Source organism: Vulpes vulpes, chromosome 5, assembly GCF_048418805.1.
Source record: "Vulpes vulpes isolate BD-2025 chromosome 5, VulVul3, whole genome shotgun sequence".
Taxonomy (NCBI): Eukaryota; Metazoa; Chordata; class Mammalia; order Carnivora; family Canidae; genus Vulpes; species Vulpes vulpes.
In genome coordinates, this window is record NC_132784.1 from 14,874,722 (window position 1) to 14,894,870 (window position 20,149).

The window sequence follows — 20,149 nt, forward strand, 5'->3', positions numbered from 1 at the left end:
TCATCATCCTGTATGATATAAGCCTAATCTCGGCTAGTTTGGGGTCCCTAATTTAGGAAACCATTTATGTAGTTCGAAGGTACAGAGTTGAGTAGGGGTATCTATTTCACAGCTATGCCCTGAAATAGCTGGACCTTCACCATCAGATCCCTGCTGACACGCTCCTAGTTCCAATCTTCATAACTCCTTATTCTTTCAGTTCTCCGCTAATTCTTTACCCTACTGGGAAACAAACTTAAGGCAGACCATTTATAGCCCTGTCAGCCTTTCCCTTTCTGTTTTTCCTACACAAAATACAGAATATCTTCAATTGGTAGAATTCTGTCTCTTCCCAAGTTCCTGTCAGAGTAATGGTATGCTAGGCCCTCTCATTGTGACCCACCAAACTCTGCTCTCAGGATCTCTCCTGTCCTCACCCTCTCCCTAACCAGTGGGATTTTCTCTGTATATGGGAAGAGTTCTATCCTTCACAAAGTCATGTCTCCTAAGTATCTGCCTTTACCTCAAGTCCTCTCTCAGAATCCTTAAGAGCTTTGGAAACTTAACTATTGAAGCTTTGGAAACTAAACTATTGAAAACTAAAGCCAGAAAAAACCCCTTTTTTCTTTTACTCTGTGCTTTTCTCCTGCCATCGTGGAGTTGGAGGAGAGAAGCGGGGATACAAGTAAACTGCAGGCACAGGGAAAACAGAGGAAGAGAATCCATCCAGCCTGTGGCATTATTACTAGCCAAGAGCAGATGGAAAGGGACAAGTACTTCTGATACTTTAATCTTTTAGCTGTTTTCTGAATACTTTCCCCATATTCCTTAGGCAAGAGTGTCCCAAATAGGAAACCCTCTTTTTTCACATGATTACTGCCAAATAGAAGTCACAACTGTTATACAGTGAGAGAACATGGAATTTTCTGGAAAGAAGGAAGTAAAGTAGACTGGCTGTCAGCAGACTTTGCCTTTTAAAGCACTCCTATCTCCCTTTCACTGTGGATTCTTTTTCAAATCCTGAAAATGTCTTTCCTCTTTCATTCAGGTATTTGCCTTTTTAAAAATTTATTTATGAAAGACACACAGAAAGGCAGAGATATAGGCAGAGGAAGAAGCAGGCTCCCTGCAGGGAGCCTGATGTGGGACTTGATCCCAGGACCCCAGGATCATGACCTGAGCCAAAGGCAGACACACTCAACCACTGAGCCACCCAGGCGTCTCAAGGTATTGGCTTTTTCAATCTCCACAGACATTCATACACATCTTCCCTTCTGAGGTGTACCACATGTCAGTGCTACTTCCTTTATCACAAATTCCATTCCCTTAGTAATTAACTCATTCTCATATCCAAACCAAAGTCTTTAGTGATTCAACACTCCAAAGGACAGTTTCATTTTAAAGCATACTGAAGGAAGGAATCCACAGTCTTAACTGGCAGATAGCCATGATTTTTGATGATCAGAGACTATATTTACAGGCCCCCAAATTTAAAGCACATAACAACTATAGGATACATATTCTTTTTAAGGGTGTCATTTTCCAAGATGACCAATATTAGGGCATAAAGCAAGCAACAAATTTTAATGGAATGAAATCATACAGATTGATTTACAACCACAGCTTTATTTACAATAGCTAAGGTCCAGTGGAGACAACCTAAATTTTCATCAATGGATGAATGGGTAAAGAAAATGTGCCATGTATACACACACACACAGATATCATTAATCCATAAAAAAATAATGAAATTTTGCCATCTGCGACAACATGGATGGACCTTGAGACCATTGTTCTAAGTGAAATAAGACAAAGACAAATACCATATGACCTCACTTATGTGTGATTACCTAAAAAATACAAAAATAAAAATCAAGTTCATAGATGCAGAGAACAGATCAGTGGTTGTTAGAGGGAGGTGGGGGTAGATAAAATGGGTGAACTTCCACTTATATAATAAGTCATGGGGATGTAAAGCACTATAACCACTATGTAAAGTATAGTGGTTATAGTTAATAATAATGTACTGCATATTTGAAGGCTGCTAAGAGTAGACCTCAAAATTGCTCATCACAAAAAATTATATAACTATGTACGGTGATGGATATTAAGAACAATTTGGGGGACCATTTCACAATATATACAAACATTGAGTCATTTTGTTATATGTCTGAAATTAATATAATGTAGGATGTCAGTTAAAAAACAAAATATTTTGAAATGCAAAGGGACCAAGGATAACTAAGAGACCTAAGAAAATGGTCTGGGACTGTTTGCTCTACTATATTTTAATATTATTTTTAAACTTGGTCATAAAATATGTATGGACAAAAAAAGCAATGTAACAAAAAGCAGAGAAACAGATTTATCCATAATGTATATCTGATATATAACAGAGATGGCATTTCAGGTAAGTAGAAAGATAACAGACATTACAATGAATAGTTCTTAGACAATTAGATATTCATACAAAAAGAAATGAAATTGGTTCCTTTCCTCATTTCATATGTAACCAGCAGGGTTAGATAAAGACCTAAATGCAAAAGGCAAAATAAAAAGATTGTATTAGATAAAAAAAACATAGTTTCTTAAACAAGATGTAAAAGCACTATCCATAAAGAAAAATATGGATACTTTCAACTGCATTAAAATTAAAAGCTTATGTTCATAAAGACAATAAAAAGACCAGTTCAGATAGGCGGAAGGCATTTGCAGTGAAAACAACTTGAAGTATCCAGATGTACAAAGAATTTCTATAAATTAGTAAGAACTACACTATTCAATTTTTTCATACACAAATAAGTTGTATACTCCCTTGTATAAAAGCAGTCTGATATATATGAAAAGTATAGTTTCGTATAATCAGGGAAATAAGAAAAATATTATTCAGTATCATTGCACATTCACTAGCTTGACAAAGAGTAAAAAGTTTGACACTATCAGATGTTGGTGAGGATGTTGAAAAAATAACACACTAAATATAGTTAATGGAATGGAAAATGTTTGTTGTTATCTAGTAAATGTAAGATATAAAACCTATGACTCAGCGGTTCCATTTTCAGGAATATACTCTAGAGAAACTCTTACATATGTGTACCAGGACACTTGTACAAACATGTTAATAGAATCATTATTCATAGTAATTCTAAACTGGAAACAGTCCACTTAGAGAATAGATAAGTGGATTACGGTGTACATACAACACATTATACCATTCAACAGTGAAAATGAACTATAGTGACATTAAACATTATGGATGGGTCTCAAACAAAATGTTGAGTAAAAAAATTAAGACATTAAAATATATATGATTCTATTTCTATAAAACTGAAAAAAAAATGAATAATTTAAACTAAATTGGTTAGTCATACATATATGATTTGTGATTTTTCTGTATTGATATATTCCATAGCTCTTAAAATCAGTAACCATAAAATGAAAGAAATAAAAGCAATGATTGCAACAACTTTTAAAAGGAAAAATATATCAACTCATTATTCTGTATGCATTAAGCTTACACAATGTTATGTGTCAGTTACATCTCAGTAAAGCCAAAAAGAAACCCGCCATAAATAAACAAATAACATTAAGAGGCTAAGAGTACTCATAAGCCCACTTCAAAATAATAATGCATTTCATAAAAAAAATAATAAAGGAAGAGAAAGCATAACTAGTGGGGAAGATGGAAGTCAAAGGAACCATTTTTTTAAAGAAAATATGTGACTATATTTATTTATGTTATCAGAAGTTACCAGTGTTAAGACAAACATTAAAGATACAAGTAAGGGGATAATCATGTGATCCTTCAGAAACAAAACATGATAGAATCAGAATGTAGACATAAAAGCAGTTAAGAATGGATGCAAATGAAAGTAATTTTGTAAATGAGAGGCCGCTCATCTGATGGCTCCATTTTCTCTGTGAGGTAGGAAGTGAGTCGGTGCTCTAAAAACTAGCCTTCTTGGCAAAAGAAGGCTGACAGTACTTTTCCTCTCTCCTCCTCCAGCTTGCTGGGTTGAAGCCTCTTGTTGCTGCAAAGCCAAGAGCAGCGGCTCTGCAGATGATGCCCTGTGCAGAGGCCAATATGTCTACCAATGCCAGTGTCATTGGCATCAGGCACTTGCCAAGAGCTCGGGAACTGTCTTCTGTAGTTGTCAAAGCCTCATGCACCAAAGCTGCTGGAGACTGCTGAATTCAAATTCCATGCGAATTTTAACTTCCCCTGTTTTACTGGGCTCCTCCTATCCAACCCTGGAAAAGAGAGCTTGGAAAGTCCAAAGTTTTTACCTGGTCAGTTCTTTCTCTGGGATGTATTTGTTTCAGGAATCTCCAAGGACAGTGTTTGTCAAAATCTAATATGTAGTTTCTGATCCAGTAGAACATGAGGAGAAATTTGATTTACTGCTAACAGTCTCCCAGGTGGTCTCAATGTTGCTGGTCCCTAAACCATTCCCTGAGGAGCAAAGTCCTAGGAACGTCATGTTAAAAGGCCTTGGAGGCTTGATGTATCCACATAATGTTTCAAACCATGCCTGAATTATAGGTAACTACAGCTTAGGTTCACACTGGGACACTCTTCAAGACTATATCTATCCAAGTGAATAATTAGCACATCTGTCAAAATCAGTCAAAATTAATTAAACACCCTCTATGTGTCCCACTATGTGGGCTGCAGACAATTAGTAGGTATTGTCTTTACTTTTGTTAAACGTATTTTTTGATTCAGTGCGAGGCAGCAAGACATTCAAAAAGTATCAAGAATACCAGGGCCACTCAGACTAAAAGTAGAGGATCCAACAAGACACAGTCCTGTGGAACTGTACATGAGTTCTTTGCTTCCACTTACTGACAGGTTACCAAATTCTCTGGCATACCTTAAACAAATTTCCTGCACTAAAAATCACAACCATTCTGTATGAATTGGTTTCCCCTATGGGTAGTTAGCTAAAGGAAAAGTTATCAAGTTAGTAAGCCATGGTCATATAAAGTAGCCATACTCTTATAAGAGTGAAAACAAGGCCCTTCTAAGCTGAGAAGATCAACAGCCTGGTGGTATTCAATTTGAGATTTGTGCTGCTACCACATTTTGGCAAAGCAATAGGTTTTCACCAAGAACCTGGGCAATTTAATGAAAACAGACTTACTTAGAAAAGTTTTAACCATAGATCCCCAGAAAGAATCCTATAGGTATGTGATATGATATTTTGAGCACTGGGTGTTATACGCAACTAATGAATTATTGAACTCTATATCTGAAACTAACGAGATAGTATATGTTGGCTAATTGAGTTTAAATTTAAAAAAAGAATCCTATAGGTACTCAAGGATCAGCAGAAAGATCACAACAGAACCAAATTTTAGCTATATTCAGACTTGTCTTTCACAATATGAAATATAATAGTGTAGAATTTTAGGTAAAAAGCTGATACCTAAAGCGATCTGTATTCATTCAAATTGTCATTTGTGTGGAAATACTACAAATTTTTATTTTCAGGTATATAAGGAGTAAAACAATTCTAATACCTAAGTAGCCTGAGACACTTATTGAAAGACAAGCACCAGCCAGTACAAACACTCAAAATTGACATTCAAGAATAAAGTTGTTTTTTTATTGTGACTTTAAAAGGATGAGCTATGATCACCGAAACAATTAACCACTGGGTTTAAAAGGTTTAAAAAAACCCACCTGAATAAAAATATGAATAATAATCCAGATCTAAATTCTAAATTACTTAAACAAAAATTAAGGCATATGTGAATGAGGAAAGAAAAAATTTAAAAATGCTAACATCATCCATTCAGTGAATGCATTTTGAGGATCTTTGAAGTGCCAGATATTTTGTTAGATACTCCTCTTACAAAGAGTAGTTCAAGCTTCAAAAGTGAGAGAAATATATAGGCAATATGCCTTCTTCTAGTCACCTGTTGTTTAAAAATTTGTTTTGCAGATTAAATACTTTAGTCAGTTTTTACCCAAAATGAGGTTTATCTTTTTTAATTCAAGAAACACAGAAAGGTTTTTATCAAAAATGTCTCCTCCCTTCAACTTGTCCTTATTTCAGTACCTAAAAGTACCCATTTTTAATTATTTCAGTTTTGTATTCATAATTTTAGTCTACTTATTTTTGATATAAATGTCTACTAATGCCTTTGATTAAATGTTTTTTAATGCTTGATTTTTCAATATTTGACATTATTTACTCTATAAAAGAGAAAAGTGTAACTAATTCATAGGATTTTCCAAAATCCTGTCCCCTCTCCCTTTTTTTCCAGGCTTTAAGCTTTCTTCAGTTGCCTTCCATCTTTGGGATCTGTGCTCACAGGTGAAGAAATGAATGGACTAGCATCCAGCATAGAGCTGTGGGTCAGCAGAAAGTTTCACAGAGGGGTGGTGGGAAGTGGGTCATTTGATCACTGGAGAAAGATTTCTGGGGAAGTGCCAGGGTTGCCTTCACACTCTAAACATCAGGTATGGATGAGGGATGCCAATTTTTAAATTATGTGTATTGACCTACGAGCCCTGTTGTCAAACCACTTGACAACACTCACTTCCCTCTACCTCCTAAGTCTTAAACCTCGTCCTTTCTTGGAATCCTGCCAAGGAGATAGACACTTTCCTCTGAGGCAAACTCCATGTATTTCATCTGCATCTTTCTCCACTTCATCATCAGAGAACATTTTTTCTGTCTTCCAGCAATTATATTAAGTTCTCGCATAAGCAGATGGACCTCTTTGATCTTCTGGCTGTATGCCTTTTATTATTTACTATAATACTAATGGGAGTGGCAGAAAGGAGGGAAGAAAAGCATGTACTTTTTAATATACTATCTTAAACTGAAAGTCTATTTTTTAAATGGATTTTAAAATATAATATAAATATTTTTTTTTTTTTTTTTTTTACTATTTAGAGGGAAAGAAAGCACAGAAAATATAGTCCACACAGAAAAATCGACAACAAAAAGACCGCCTCTTCTTACCACTTTGCAGGTGTACACACATAGAAAGGATAGATTTGTCAGACTGGAGTAACCTAGTTTCCTTCAAAAATTATAGAAATCAAATACTAGTTTGATTCTAGCTTCACAAAGCAATGTGCATATGTATTCCTCCCCTTAAACCAAACAAACCGGGAGGCAATATTCTGGTTAGAGCACATACATGTCCAGTCTCCTCTATATCTCTTTTTGGAAATCAGTCAACTGATACTCTGATTTTATACAACAGGTTTCTGGGAACACTTCATTTACATTTCTTCCTAAGATATAGACCCATTCCAAGTGTGTTAAGAAAACCAGGTGCCTGTAATTTCAAGGCTGAGAACTAGACTCATTGTCCATAGAGACCTCTATATAGTGTCATCTGCCTTCTTACACAAACTTCTCTTCTTGTCTGGGGAGAAAATGGGTGAAATTATCAAGGGTTTTTGTTGTGTGTGCTTTTTGTACTTTTTTATAGTTTTCACATTCTCCATAATGAACATAGGCATGCCTTTAATTTTAAGAGAAAGAATAAGCATTATTTTTAAATTGCAGGAATTGAATTAGAATGAAAACACAAAAATACATGCTGCTTATACAATGTTTTTATGTAAGTAATGACTTGCATAATTGTTGCTGTTTTGGGGGAGAAAAACTCTTCAACAAAAATAAGTTTTAAAAAAAGTCTGTTTCCTGACTTATACTTTTTATCCCTTTTCTGATGTTTCTAATAATGTGACCACTTCCAGGTTTGATAATCATATTGAGAGGTTAATTTTTAGAAAACTAAAACCTTAGCAGCGGTAAAGATAACATTTATGTAAGATACATTAAAGAAAACAGAAAAGTATTTTCTAAAAATTCAGAAAGGCTGGCAAGAGAAACTGTGAAAACAGAAGAAAGGGGAGAAAATTGGCAGTAATTAAAAATAAAAAAAAAAAACAACTGAACAAGCAAACCAAAGTCCCATTTCCCCAACTTCCATTATCTAAATAAATCTTTTTGTGTGTTTGTTTGTTTTCAAATAGGACTCACCAAATCAAGCTACATTCTGATCATTTGCTCTGGGTCTTTGTTATTTATATTTATATTCAGATTCTAGATACTTTTATGGATCGCACCTTTAGTCTAGCATCATGATTCATTCATAAAATATGAAGATTTTAAGGTCCTCAGGGATCTGACAAATAGTGAATCCTATTGAAATGAGAAAGACAAAAGAAAGAACACAGGAAGGAGAAATACAAGTTAATGTTTTAGTAAATGATCCCAACACACTTTTATTTAGCTCAAGCTATTTTATAGACACTTCACATAAATATTATCATAGAAAATTCACATTTCCAGGAAGATAGACTAGATATGCTTTTACCTAGTCTACTCACTAAGTATAACTATAACCCTGGATATTTTATATAAAACAAACATCAGACAATAAGAAAATAAGGCAAACCACCTGATGACATGGAGACCCAAAGAACATCACACTGATGAGCTCTCTAGGTTTTGTTTCAGTCTTTTATATTCTGGACTTAGAGCTGATGATGTCAGCAACCCAGAAATACCAACATATTCAGATGAAAAAAAAAAATCCACCAACAAACAAAAGTCTCTAGCCAAGTCACAAGGGGAAGGGTGGCCTAGCGAGACAGTAAAACTTTAGGCAATAGCTACTCTATTCCAGCCAAACACCACAGAGAAAACCATGGTGTCATCATATGCACCAACAATGACTGAACGGGGAGCCTAGACTTCCACACTCATAAGGTAGTAACAGAACACTCCAAAACCCACAAGGGTGATGGCAGGTAGGCTAACAAGAGTCTGAACTTTTATCTGCACCAGCTGGTATTAAGCCACCCCCACCAGGGTGTCAGTGTAGACCTTGAGCCTAAACTTCATGTCCATCTAGTAATAATGAGGTGGTTTCATCAGAAGCCTACTGGAAAAATCCAGTTCCTCACCATTATCCAATAGTAACAAGGCAGCCACACTGATCAGATAGTGGAGACTATGGGGAGAGCCAGAATTCCCAGCTTCACCTGGTGGTACTAAACAGTCCACCCATTCAGTGCAAATAGAAACAAATAGGGAAGCTGGACTTCTGCCTCCATTTAGCAATAACTGAGGCAGCACCACTCCCTTTTCCTGACAGCATAAATAAAGAAAGCCTAAAAGAAAAGGTTTAAATAAAACTCAGTCTTATAACAAAATATGAAAAATGTTCAGATTTCAATCGAAAACCACTCATCATACTAATAATTAGATAGCTCTCAAACTGAATGACCAAAGTGACAATATTGAGATGACAGAAATACTGGATCATCTGACAAAGATATTAAAGCAGCCATGATAAAAAAAAAATGCTTCAATGAGCTATTCTACACATGCTTCAAATGAAAAAGATACAAAATCTCAGTAAAGAAATAGGAATTCACCACAAAGAAATAGAAGATATAAAGAAGACCCACATGGAAATGTTGGATTTGAAAAATATAGTAACTGAGGAGGAAACCTGGATGATTTTGGATATGGTGATAACATTTTAGATAAAATGCAAAGGTATTTATCCCATGAAAGAAATAATTGATAAGCCATATTTCATTAAAATTAAAAACTTAGGGGTATTTGGGCGGTTTAATCAGTTAAGTTTCTGCCTTCCACTCAGGTCATGATCCCAGGGTCCTGGAATCAAACCCTGAATCAGGTCCCCCTGCTCAGCGGGGAGCCTGCTTCTCCCTCTCCCTCTGCCTGCTACTCCCCCTGCTTGTGCTTTGTGCTCTCTGTGAAATAAATGAGTAAAATATTTTTTAAAAATTAAAAACTTATACTCTGTGAAAGACAGTGTCCAAAGAATAAAAAAACAAGCCATAGATTGTGAGAAATATTTGTAAAAGCAGTATCTGTATCCAAAAGATACAAAGAACTCTTAAGGCTCAATAAGGAAATAAACTACTCAACCAAAAAGTGGGCAAAATATCCACCAATCAGAATGATCAAAACCCTGGGGAGCCTGGGTGGCTCAGCCAGTTAAGCATCTGGGATTGAGCCCTGCATTAGGCTTCCTGCTCAGTGGGGAGTCTGCTTCTACCTCTCCCTCCACCTCTCCCCCCTGCTCATGCTCTCACATGCACAAACTCTATCTCTCAAATAAAAATCTTAAAAAAATATATTTTTTAAAAAAAGAATGACCAAAACTCAGAACACTGATAGCTCCAAGTGTTGGAGAGAATGTAGAATAAGAACTCTCACACATTGCTGGTGGGAAAGCAAAATGGTAAAGACACTTTGGAAGATAGTTTGGCAGTTTCTTACAAAATTATACATACACTTACCATATGATGTAGCAATTGCATTTCTTGGTATTTACCCAAAGGAGTTGAAAATGTATATCCACACAAAAACCTGCACATGGATGTTTATAGTGGTTTATTCACAATTGCCAAAACTTAGAAGCAATCAAGATGTCCTTCAGTAGGTGAATGGATAAATAAACTGTGATGTATTCAGATAATGGAATATTAATCAGTGATAAAAAAAAATGAGCTATCAAGCCATGAAAAGACATGGAAGAAATTTAAAAGCAAATTACTAAGTGAAAGAACCAATATGAAAAGGCTACATCCTCTATGACTTCAGTTACATGACATTCTATAAAAGGCAAAACGATATATACATATATTTTTTAAAGTGGTTTAGCCAGAGGTTGGGAGATGAATAGGAAGAGCATAGAAGATTTTTAGGGCCAAGAATGATTCAATACAGACTACAATGTGTATACTTTTCATAATAAGTTTGTCCAAATCCATAGAATTTACAACACCAAGAGTTATTCTAAAGTAAACTATATATATTGGGTCATAATAATGTGATAGTGTAGGTCCATTCATTTCAACAAAAGGATCACTGGTATGAGATGTTGACAGTGGAGTAGGCTGTGCATGTGTGAGGACACATGCTATATGGAAACTCTCTATACTTTCCACTCAATTTTTCTGCAAACCTAAAACTGCTCTACAAAAGAAAGTTTACTAAAAATAAAAAAAATTTTGTATTATACACAAACACACACAGGTATCAACATCGTATGTTTGCAGATCTTATATAACTCCTTATATAGTCAAACTAAACAAAATTTTAACCAAAAATAACATAACAAAAGGAAGTAAAAGGGTTTTTTTCCCCTCAAATTTTTATTTAAATTCTAGTTAACATATAGTATAATATTGTTTTAAGGTAGAATTTGGTGATTCTTCACTTACATTTAATACCCAGTGTTCATCATAGCAATAGCCCTCCCTAATATCCATCACTCATTTAGCCCATCTCTCACCCACCTCCCTCCATCAACCCTCAGTTTGTTCTCTATTATTACGAGTATCCTATTTTTTGCTTCTCTCCTTTTTTTCTTTCCCTTCCCTTTTGTTCATCCATTTTGTTACTTAAATTCCACATATGGGTGAAATCATACGGTATCTGTCTTTCTCTGACTTATTTTGCTTAGCATAATACACTGTAGCTCCATCCACATTTGTGCAAATGTCAAGATTTTGTTCTTTTTGATGGCTGAATAATATTCTGTTGTGTGTGTGTATATATATATATATATATATATATATATATATATATATATATATTGCACATTTTCTTTATCCGTTCATCAGTTGATGGAGATTTGGCTATTGTCAATAATGCTGCTATAAACATCAGGGTGCATTTACCCTTTTGATTCTGTATTTTTGTATCCTTTGGATAAATACCTAGTAGTATAATTACTGGGTCATAGGGTAGTTCTATTAATTTTTGAGGAACCTCCATACTGTTTTCCACAATGGTTGCACCAGTTTGCATTCCCACCAACAGTGTAAGATGGCTCCCCTTTCTCTGCATCCTCACTGACATCTACTCTTTGCTATGTTAATTTTACCCATTCTGACAAATGTAAGGTGGTATCTCATCATGGTTTTGATTTGTATTTCCCTGATGGATGATGTTAAGTATCTTTTCATGTGTCCATTAGCCATCCGGATATCTTGTTTGGAAAAAGGTCTATTCATGTCTTCTGCCCATGTCTCAACTTGATTATTGTTTTTGGGAGTGTTGAGTTTGATAAATTCTTTATAGATTTTGAATATTAGCCCTTTATTAGATGTCATTTACAAATACCGTCTCCCATTCCAAAGGCTGCCTTTAAGTTTCATTGACTATTTCCTTTGCTATGAAAAAGCTTCTTATTTTGATGAATAGTTCCTTTTTTCCTTAGCTTTCCTTGCCTCCAGTGATGTATCTCATAAGAAATTGCTATAGCTGTGGTCAAATAGATTGCCACCTGTGTTCACTTCTAGGATTTTGATGGTTTCCTGTCTCACATTTAGGTCTTTCATCCGTTTTGAATTAATTTTTGTGTATGGTGTAAGAAAGTGGCCTGATTTCATTCTTCCACATGTTGCTGTCCAGTTTTCCTGACACCACCTGTCACAAAAGCAGACACATAGATCAATGCAACAAAATAGAAAATCTAGGAATGGATCCATAACTATATGGTCAACTAATCTTTGATAAAGGTGAAAAAAAAAAAGAGGACTAAAAATGCTGTACATTGAGATATATCCAAAATACAGGCAAAAGAAAATGGAATTCTAAAAAATATAAGTAATCCAGAGGAAGGCAGAAAAAGAAAACCAAGAAGTAAAATTTTTTTAAAAAACCCACAAAAACAAAAACAGAAAACAAAAAATAAAATATGTAAAATTAACATATTAATAATTACATTAAATATAATTGGCCCAAATATATCAATTAAAAGACAGACATTGGCAATGTGGATTTGAGAAAAATTGACACAACTGTATGTTTGCTAAAAGAAACTCACTTCAAACATAATACAGGTAGACAAAAGGTAAACAGATGGAAAAATATTATGAAAACAAAGGAAAGCAGGAATAGCTATATTAATATCAGATAAAATAAACTTGAGAGGAAAGAAAATTACCAGAGACAGAGAAGGATATGTATAATGATGAAAGGGTCAATCCACCAAGAGGGCATAGCAATCATAAATGTGTATGCACCAAACAACACAGCCCCAAATTTGTAAAGCAAATACTAATAACTGAAAGAAGAAATAGACAAATCCACAATGCTATTTGGAGACTTCAACAATTCTAACAAATGATATAACTAGACAAAAAATAAGAATTTAGAAGAATTCACACAAATATCAACCAACAAGGTCAAACTGGCATTTATAAAATATTCCACCCATGGTACACATTCTTCCCAAGTATCAATGGAATATATAACAATGCAGACTATATCCTGGCCATAAAACAAACCTCAACAAATTTTTAAAAACTTAAGAGGCAGATTGTTTTCAGTGACTACAATGGACTCAAAATAGAATTCAGTAACAAAGAGATATAAAATCTCCAAATAATTGGAAACTAAACAGCATATTTCTAAATAATCCGTATGCCAAAGAAGAAATATAAAGAGAAATCAAAAAATACATTTAACCGAATAAAAATGAAAATGCAAAGTATCAAAATTTGTGGAATATAAGTAAATCACTGTTCAGTGAGGAATATATAGTACCAAAAGTATATATTTAAAAAGAAAAAAAAAAGGCTCAAATCAATAATATATACTCTCATCTTAAGAAAAAAAAGAAAAAAAAAAAGAAAAAAAAAAGAAAAAAAGAAAAACACAAAGCAACAAAATAAATAAAAATAAGCAGAAATCACTAAAAAAAAAGAGAACACAAAATCAATGAAACAAAATGTTGATTCTTTATTTAAAAATAAAACTGACAAATCTCCAGCAACACTAACAAAGAAATAAAAGAAGACAAATACCAATACTAGATTTGAGACAGGGAATATCACTACAGACCTTGTAGACAACAAAACAACAGAGGAATACTATAAACCACTATGGACACTTTAATTTGACAATTAGACAAAACAGTTGAATTACTTGAAAAATACAAACTACCTCAACTCATTAATGAAAGAAATAAATAGCTTTGTAAATTCTAAGAAAATTTAATTTATAATAGAAACACCCAAAATAGAAATCTCCAGGCACATGTAGTTCTACTGGACAATTCTATCATTGTTTAAAGAATTAATACCAATTCTAGACAATCAATTCCAGAAAAGAGGAACACTTTTCAACTCATTTTACAAAACTAGCATTACATTGATATCAAATCAGATAAAGACACTAGTTTGCTTCTCCCTCTCTGTGCCCCTCCCCGACCACTTGTATGCACACACTAGCGCTCTCTCTCTCTCTCTCTCTCTCCCTCAAATAAAATCTTTTAAAAACTTTTTGATAAACTGGGCTTCATTACAAAAAAAAATTGTTTTGTGAAAGACCCTATTGATAAGCTACAGACTAAGAGAAAATATTTGTAAACCACATATCTGACAAAGAACTACAATATATAAAAAGAACTCTCAAAACTCAACAGAAAAAAAAAAAAGGCAACAATCCAATTAGAAAAGGGGCAAGAGATATGAAGAAACATCTCATGACAAAAGAAAAACAAATGGCAAATAAGCACATGATTCAACAAATTAGCCCTTAACTAAATGCAAATTGAAACCACAATGAGATATCACTATACACCCATAAGAATAGATAAAATAAAAAAAAGTGACACACTAAACACTAGTGAGGATGTAGAGAAATGGGATCACTCATTAAATGATTGTATGTATTTGGCAGTTTCTTAGAAAACAAAAAAAGACAACTACCATACAACTAAACAATCATCCTCTCAGGTATTTAACCCAGAGACATGGAGAAGTGTTCATGCAAAAACCTGCACATAAAGTTTATAGAAGCTTGTATTTGTATTTGTATATTAGCCAAACCAGAAATAACCCAGATGTCCTTCAGTGGGGGCAAAGTTAAACCGTGTTACATTCATATCATGGATCCATATTCAACAGCAAAATCTCCAGAGCATTACACTGAATAAAAAAACCCTAACCCGAAAATGTTACATACTGTATAACTCCATTTATGTAACAGTTTTAAAATTACATATATAGAGAATAGACTGTTGGTTTGCCAGGGGTCAAGGAATGAACTGGAATATGAAGGAAGTGGATGTGGCTATAAAATGGCAACAGGAGATCTTGTGGTGGTGGATACGTTCTCTATTTTGACCTTATCAATGGCAACATCCTGGTGGTGACATTGTACTGTTAGCTAGTATTGAATCCAGATACACTTGTTCTCAGGATTCATATTGTTTCTCCCAGTTTATTTTGCTTCCTTAAAGGTAAAAACATTTGGTATGGGCTTTAAAGATTGGGTAGTGCTTGGATTAGAGAAGTCAAGTGGAAGGAGCCTCCCAAAAAGAGAAAGGCACGTCAATACAGCTGACCTATTAGGGGAATAAGTAGATCAATTTCCTAAGAAAGCAGAGTTGGGGAAAGATGGATGGGAAATGCCTCAGGTACAAGGGGACAGCAGAGTGAGGAGAGTATGCAGCTGTTGGGATAAAGAGCCTTCAATGAGGAATCAGGAATTTAAAGTTTTGCAGCAGAAAATGATTTGATATAAATGGTATTTTAGAAAAAGTATACTGGCATGCCGTTCTTTGGTGTCTCTCACAGTGTTCTTTTAACATTTTATAGGACCATTTTTGGAGAACCAGAGGACAGAAAAAGAACGCCCACTGCTTCAGGGTGGCATGAAATACCAAGAATCAGAGAGCTCATCACAAAAAAAAAATAATAAAATAAAATAATAAAATAAAATAAAAATAAAAATAAAATTACGGGTAGAATTAAGGTAACTGCCCTCTCCAATCTCCCATAATCCTGCCAAAATAACATCTCTAAAATAAAAATGTGATTCTATTGCTCCCCTATGTAACACCCCACAATCGTACCATGTTAACTATGAAACAGATCCCAGACTCTGTCAGAGCTCATGAGGCCATGGGTAATCTAACACTGGGCCCTGTCCCCACTGTTCTGGAACACAAACTCCTGTCTCCTGGTCTCCTTTTGGGTAGGACTGTCCTCCACCTGCCATTTAGCACTGGGGCATGACAAAATCTAAATGGCAGAGAGAAGACTGATGAAGAGAGAGAAGAAAAAGTCTCTCTTGTTTCTCTTTACCTCCTATTTTCTGAGGAGGAAGCTTTTTATTCTTGACAGCTTTCTGCATGAAAGTTAATTTGCTGACCTTGTTGAAGGGTTAGAATGTCTTTTATCTTCCTTATTTATCCCTCTCTATACCCCCCATGTGTCCATCTCTTTCCGTCTCTTTCTCCTTGCCCCATGGTCTTCCTTCTTTACTCCTCCTCTCCCTCTCTCCCACCATCAGGCTTATTGTCCCTTCTCTTTAGTAAATACCTTTTCCCTTAGACTACTGTAATTTGGTAAACACTTTCCAAGTTATGCCTTTTTCTCCCCAGCTTCCCATCACATTCTGAAAGTTTAGGAGACTACCCAGTCTGCCCTGCCAAGGTATTAAACACAAAACAAAACTACAATCCAATTTCCTAAGTGTGAATTCATTAAGACCTATCAACCAACATTTTCTACTCTTTTTTATTTCCCTTGAGGTGATTTTAGGTATGCAAATAATCTAATTCAGCTAAAATTCGATCTTCTTCTTTCTTCATTTGCTAACATGGAACAGATAGTCATAAATGTTTACATTATAATTATTTTGCAGTTGTTTCAAATGGGATCCTTTTCCTACCTGTATATTTACACCCATATTCAGGCTTCCTTTCTCTTCAAGGGATTTTATGGTTTTGTACTCAGGTATACAACCATAATTTTAGTGATTGTCAAACCTGTCCTTCACTGCCTTGATTCCCAATGCTTATTGATACACAAACTACATAAAATTATTGTACTCCTGGCTTCAGTAAGATAAATACTACCACTCAGTATACTTTTGAAACCTCATACAAATATTTCTAGTGAACTACATGCTACTAGCATGCACTGGGGGATGCTGAGAAACTTGCCACTTTTTGAAAACATTGACAATGACAAAATGTTGGCAATGACAGTATCCAAGTTAGTGCCTCTTCTCAGGAATCATGAGTTGGAGGTCGCTGGGATCTCAGAACCAGAAAGAGCAGGCTTTTCCTGACTTTGTTTCATTGTCATTTTAATGAACACCATAATTTTTGCAACAGATTGTGTTTCCCCTTTGTTGTGGATGCTAGTTAATTTACAGCCAAATTTGAAACTCATCTCCGGCAGCTGAATAGTGTCTTATGATATCCATTATGCATTATCAAACCTTCTCTCTCTCTATCCTATTTTCTTGATTTCATTGTCCCTTTGCTGCCATTTCCTCACCTTTGTTTTTTTTTTAAATCTATCCCATTGTATTCATGCAGATAGAATGATGACAGAGATGAGCTGTTTCCAATCACTCTCTAAAATGATTTGAAGGCATAAATAAATCAATAATGCTTATCATAACAACATCACCAACATTCTAGCAATATTCTTTCTATCATGCTAGCTTTGGGGTTTGTAATTAAGTCTCTGAAAAATTGCTCAAGGCTCAATCTACTCCATCCTCAGGTTGTTCCAGATAAAATATGGCTTCTGCTTCCAAAGCCCTCTTACTCCAATTTAGAGAGAGAAAAAAAAAAGGTTTGCAGTAGTTAAAGACCTTGAAACTAGCTTAATGCTACACAATAATTTAAGTCATAGATTAACAGTACAATGGTAGGATCTTTGCCTATTAAAGACAGTATCAGTATGTAAAACTAGAACAATAGTTTCATGGAGATGAAAGAAAATGAATTTTGTAGAGTGGCTGTGATTTGTATCCCATATTCTTTTCCTGTTGTTTTGTTTTTAACTCAGCTTCTAATCCAAAACCTTTCAAGTTTGGTGGGGGGCAGTTATAAGAGATAAGAAATTCTGTACAGAACAGTAGTCCCTCATGAAACCACCATGCAAATCATGAGAAAAAGAAATCAATCTAGACCAAAAAGGGACAAGGCTTTGAGTACTTCCCTTATGTACAAAGCCTTATTTCAGAGTCATTTGTAAATTAAGGGTGGAGATTTACTCTTACTGGCCCCTCCATAGTTCTTTTCAGTCCTTGTTGGGTGAGATGAAGAAGGCCTCATCTTGGGAAAGAGGGTTGTCCACAAAGTAATGTTGTACCAGGAGAAATGAGGGTGACTGCGGGAATGAAGTCTGTGGGGAAGGGAAGAATCAGCGAGCATCAAGACTCAAGTCCAAATTGCTGTCTGGGAGAAGAGCTTGGGTAACCTTCTATGGAACAGAGAAGTCAGAAGAAGCAAAGGTCCACCGCTATGTGCTGTTGATGCTAATAGCAAGTGACACCAAGTCTGGAAAAAAAAAAATGTGCATGGTTTCTAAGGTGAGCCCTTTGCTCACTCTCCCTGCATGGATGACAGTGGCTCTCAGTGCACTTGACAGCCACTTCAGCCAGGAATTCTCACACAATGCAATCCATCACTACCACACTGAGATCACTGCCCCTCCTGGAAAGTTACTGCTCTGGAAAGCAGGGAAATCTGACCCCATGAGGCAGCTTTGAGTTAACAAGGGAGTCAGCTTGCCTAGAGATGCTGCTGCCTTCCCCTCCGGGCCATATGCATTACTTCCACACTGACAGCAGGCAGTTGTTCGGTGTTAGAATGCCTGAGAGCAGTGTCAGGTGGGCTGCAACTGCAGATACAAAATATCTGGGAGGAGAGTCTGGGCTGCAGGCCAAAGCAAGGCTGGACCAAACTCAAGGCTCCAGTGTTAAAGTTCAGCAGCTACAAAAAAAAAAAAAAAAAAAAAAAAAAGAAAGAAAGAAAGAAAGAAAGAAAGAAAGAAAGAAAAAAGAAAAGAAAGATACATCCATATAAACAACCATACTCAAGCTATTAAACATTCTCTTTAAATTAATGCTGCCCAAATTAATGCTAACCAAATCAGAAAGGCATTATGTGGCTCTGTAGGGAGGCATCATACTGAGAGGAAATCAAACTAAAACACAGAACAGTTTGGTAAAGGATTAACCTCTGCTCAGTCCAGGGGTCCCAGGGGTCTGTTCTCCTTCAGGACTGGGGAAGGGTGGCAGTTACCCTCCTGGCTGAGGCAAAGGGTGGTCTCCTGCTGCCTCTCCCCTTTCTCCCACCCCTTGTCTTTCCTTGACCAGGAGGGACACGTGGCCAGCAGTTAGGGCAGCCAGTTCCTTACACAGGAAGCTGGGCCAATTCTTAACATAGCTTCTAGAGATAACATGGGCTGGAACTTGCAACAAGTGCCAAATACAACCACGGCCAGCCTGAAAGACAAAGGTACCCTGGGCAGATTTATCATTAAATAGTCTCTCAAGCCACTATTATTTAAATATTTATTCAACATGTCTGTAGTGAAGAGGGGGATCTATTATACAATCTTCCATTATACAAATTACAACACTAATTTATATTCAAGTATAAATTAGATTCCACCAGAAAATTTTTCAGAACACAATACACAGGAAAAAAAAAAAAGTCCTCCTTCATTTCATTTCTACCTGAAAACACTTGACAAAACCTTTCCTGTTTTTCTGTGGTTTGTTTTTCTTTTGTAAATCCTCAAATAATGAAATTACTCATGGTTTAAAATGATAAAATAAGTCACCTAGCCCTAGTCAATGAGCTCAACTACCTTGAACAGACTTTGACTACAGAACACTGTAGTTGGCAGGCTACACAGATGGCTTGCACTGTCTGAACTCAAGAATTTGAACAAAAGCACATGAAGATCAAATGTAACTGAGGGTGTATGATTAAAGCAAATATCCACATAAAGTCAGGGTTGCGGTCAGAACCAGGTAAACCAAGTTACCTGTAAGTTAAATTAATTTGGACGAAGAGAAGAGGTAAACTTGAGAAAGTTGTTCTGCAGAAAAAAGAAAAAAAAACTAAGAAAATGAAGCAAATATAGAGAGAAAACCTGAGATGAGAGTTCCCAGACACCCAGGAAAAAGGGAAGAGCAGACTTAGTTACCAACCGGCCACTTCCTGTACCTCTGCAGCCTGTCCTAACCTTAAAACAATCATGTCCTTTAACATGGACTAGTTTGAGCAAGCTTCAATAACTTATACCCAGGGGACAGTGTTAAGACCAGTTTGGCGGGGTGGGATGCAGGTAGTGTGTGTGTTTTGGTGAGGGGAGGTTTCAGAG

General features: G+C 35.7%; 1 protein-coding gene and 1 long non-coding RNA gene across 2 annotated transcripts in view; both read right to left on the bottom strand.

Moving 5' to 3' along the window:
• Positions 1-20,149, bottom strand: part of DPP10 (dipeptidyl peptidase like 10) — a 1,540,096-nt gene that overhangs the window by 1,353,126 nt on the left and 166,821 nt on the right. The window lies entirely within an intron of this gene.
• LOC140598871 (uncharacterized) overlaps positions 12,082-20,149 on the bottom strand; it is a 31,079-nt gene continuing 23,011 nt past the window's right edge. The window contains exon 2 of the long non-coding RNA XR_012001422.1: positions 12,082-12,428. This is a non-coding gene — a long non-coding RNA (uncharacterized lncRNA). The remainder of the gene's footprint in view (positions 12,429-20,149) is intronic.